The sequence below is a fragment of the Aedes albopictus genome, chromosome 2 (assembly GCF_035046485.1).
Source record: "Aedes albopictus strain Foshan chromosome 2, AalbF5, whole genome shotgun sequence".
Classification (NCBI taxonomy): domain Eukaryota; kingdom Metazoa; phylum Arthropoda; class Insecta; order Diptera; family Culicidae; genus Aedes; species Aedes albopictus.
The window spans coordinates 40,787,299-40,791,300 of record NC_085137.1 but is presented as its reverse complement, the minus strand read 5'-3'; positions in this window follow the sequence as shown (position 1 = coordinate 40,791,300).

Below are 4,002 nucleotides of genomic sequence, written 5' to 3'. Positions count from 1 at the left end.
CATAGAAGCTTCTCGCACAGCATATACATGCTGATTAAGTTCGCCAGATTCATTGGTATAGGGTTTGCATATAAGCTTCCATCTATATGTACAACACAGTAACTCAGCATCAAGCCGTATTGAGGACGCTTTGTTGACGTTTACATTCACAATAAATGTTAGTTGGGCATAGGGTGCATGGTGAAAACCATTCCTGCACCATACAGTGTACCAGCTACAATAAAGTGTATTGTAATGAAATGGTTCGCTATACTATACATTTACATTGGATTTTTATGTAACAATATATTATACTGTTTTTCTTACGTTTGAACCATTCACTTTTCCGAAACATTATTTTTCCGTGAATTTTTAATTATTTCTGGTGTTCGATTTGAACAGATCGTATGTTTGCTGTGATTCCTATGCAGATTCGACCTATTCAAATCGAACACCAGATTTATTCAGTTTAAGATTTTTTCCGTGCTTTGTTTTGTTGATGTTTGTGACTTTTTTGATGCAAAGGAAAGGAAAGAGAAAAAAGTGAATAAGTTGAAACATCAATTTAACCTTTTGGAATCGATTTTTTTCGCCGCTGTCGACGCAACCTCGCTGGTGTCGAACACGTTTGTTATGCTCGGTTTCATCGCCGGGGTCATATATGACCCCTCCGGCTCCAAAGGGTGAATGCCAATAACATGTTTAAATCAGTCACCTCAATACTGCCCCACAGGAAAATAACGAGCCAACATCTCTGGTTCCCACTTCCAGCCGCCTCGTTGAACACAATAGCGGCGGCTCGGCGGCTTGGTTCCCCATTTTATTTATTTGTGTTTACATCAACAGACTTTCTGTAGTCCCATGATAGCGCAACAACATAATTCCAGGAGCAAAAATCAAAAGCGGCGAAACTTATTTTCACAACCACTTTTTTTTACCTTTTAAAATCGTTAGTTTAAGCGAAACATGATTTTTAATTTCGCAATTATTTATTTAAAAATTAAGTCGTAATAGTATCAGCTCGTCTTCGTCACGGGAATAAAGTTTCCATAAAATTTAGTTGTTATTGACATGATGCAGCCACAGTCAATAACCGATCCTGGATTTTGATGCTGACCTCAAAATCATGGCCGCGTGACAGGAGGCTGGTTCAACACTCTTTCAACTTTCTTTCTGTATTTGCATTTGTAGTGTCCGGAGGGACACCTCCGAGCACCCCAGCCGAATCCTGCAGCCAAACGCACGCCAACGAGGAGGAGCGATACCTTCTCGCACAAAATGCTTTACAAGACTGACGTTTCATTTTATGTTGATCGTTTGCTTTGTTTTTCCGTTGGTGCATCACCGCAACTGACGCTATATGCCCTATTAATCTTTTTCTCTCTATCTCTCTCAACCCCTACATTGTAGTGTCGCTTTACTGTTGCAGCTTACCCTCTCGGGGGAATTCACTGTTAGCTTACCCTCTCGGGGGAATTCGCTTTACTGTTGCAGCTTACCCTCTCGGGGGAATTCGCTGTTAGCTTACCCTCTCGGGGGAATTCGCTTTACTGTTGCAGCTTACCCTCTCGGGGGAATTCGCTGTTAGCTTACCCTCTCGGGGGAATTCGCTTTACTGTTGCAGCTTACCCTCTCGGGGGAATTCGCTGTTAGCTTACCCTCTCGGGGGAATTCGCTTTACTGTTGCAGCTTACCCTCTCAGGGGAATTCGCTTTTCTGTTACCAATTATTTAATTTCTGCCGCTCTTCTTCGGTAATTACAACTAATAAAGCTTTGAATCAAACTACATACACATATACACAAGTTCACAAAAAACATCAACGAAGGACCTTTTTTATGTGTTCTTTATACATAGAATGTACCAACCCCACTCCATCCTGTTACAACGAGCCATTCGGTCTTACACCTACAAACCACCGAAAACTAACACAATGCTCCAAATGAAAACGAAGCTGCAAATCCTGTCATCTCCATCCACTATCCACATGCAAATTATAAGTGGGCCAAATAATTGCCAACATCTCCTATCCAGAGAACATCCATCGACCACTCGGTGACCGACCGCTACCAAAGTCACGCCATGAAACCAATGCCTGAACTCGGTATGAAAAAAATAAAGAAAACCGTTCACCAGCCCATCAAGCAGCAAATGACAAATAAACAATCATAGCAGGACGGAACCGCAACCCGTCACTGTCTCATCGACCAGACCAGCTCCGTCAATCAACAAACAAATCCAAACAAAACAAAAATCACCCGTACTGCACCGACTGCACCAGCCCCACACGCCGCCGGCACATACCTGCAGCTACGGAAGCCAAACACTGGATTTAGTCCATAACACAAACGGACACCCTGTCCCGCTTTCAGTCGCCGTCGCCGCCACTTCTCCATCTCGAGGCCACAAAACCACAACACGGGAGCTTACCTACCGGCTGTGCCATTGTAGTGTCCGGAGGGACACCTCCGAGCACCCCAGCCGAATCCTGCAGCCAAACGCACGCCAACGAGGAGGAGCGATACCTTCTCGCACAAAATGCTTTACAAGACTGACGTTTCATTTTATGTTGATCGTTTGCTTTGTTTTTCCGTTGGTGCATCACCGCAACTGACGCTATATGCCCTATTAATCTTTTTCTCTCTATCTCTCTCAACCCCTACAGCATTTAGGGGAGTTTTCTCCTCTTCTCTCATGTGAACTTGCCTTCGACCACAATCGAATCAAATGCGGTTGACAAACTTTATCTTTGACGTAGAGCCATCTTTAACATATGGACTGGACTGAACACTGAAATGACTTTTAATATAGGTTCGTCTGCGGGTTCGCTTTTTAACCTAACTTATATTTGAATCGAACTTGACAGTTATCTCATGGGTTGTTATGTATTTCAAACTTTAGTCAAACTGGTGCCTCAATATTGCAATAACGGTTAAGCACGCTGTAATGATACTTATGTACCTCGTCACCCACTTCATGCAACTACATTAGTGGTCTAATAACACTTAGCGCGCTCGGCATAGTTCCATCATGCCGCTCAAAGTGTTGCCACAAATAATGCTAAGTTTGCAAAACCCAGTTATCTGGCTGGTGGGGCATGGGAGCCTAAGCTTCAACTGTTAATGCAATCAGAGACTACTCAGACTTAGACGTGGGTGATCCTATATATGAAGGGTTATCCAAAACGCTCTGGGAATTCCCAAAGCGGATTCTAATAAATCTAATAAGCCTAAGATGCCATTAACAGGAGGAAAATGGCAAGATAATATAACAATATATGGTTTATGTAATGTAAAACAATTCAACATAACAAAAGAGAACCATTCCAAAACCATTTGATTAAATGTATAACCAGTAGTGAAATTACAATTGAAAACAATTTATTTACGGTACATTTTATTGTTTCAAACCATTCATGTACCATACAATGTACGGTATATTTAAACCCACGTATCAGTATTTTGAACAATTCATTAACAATAAAATGTATGGTTTTGCAAAAAAAAATATATGGAGAAAAATATTTTTTTATATTGTTACGATACTTAACAACCTGTATAATATATTGTAAAAATCTTATTTACAATTCACGGTATGGTGTCCTACATTACATCTTATTGTTTTTGTATTTTTATTTTTACAGTGGTGTCTATTGTAAAAATATGGTTACAATATAACGTTCGGTTTTTCTACTGTATTTTTTATTCGGGTCTTCATATAAAAACCCGATTTAATCCACCTATGGTGAACAGAACCCTTCTTACACTTATTAAAAATATTGTTGTATTATGCGTATTAAGCAAATTTATTTTGTGTGATTGACCAAAAGTTCTAGAAAATATTGTGGATTTGACATCTAGTGAATTGGTTCCCAAAATAGCATCAGACCATGGACTTACCAGAAATGCCAGACACCTCCTAGAATCTTATATGGAATGTTAAAAAATAGCTTTCATATTCTGGAATATTGTATCTTTTGTTAACTGCCAAATAATCTTGAATCGATTAACAAATGGATAAGAAA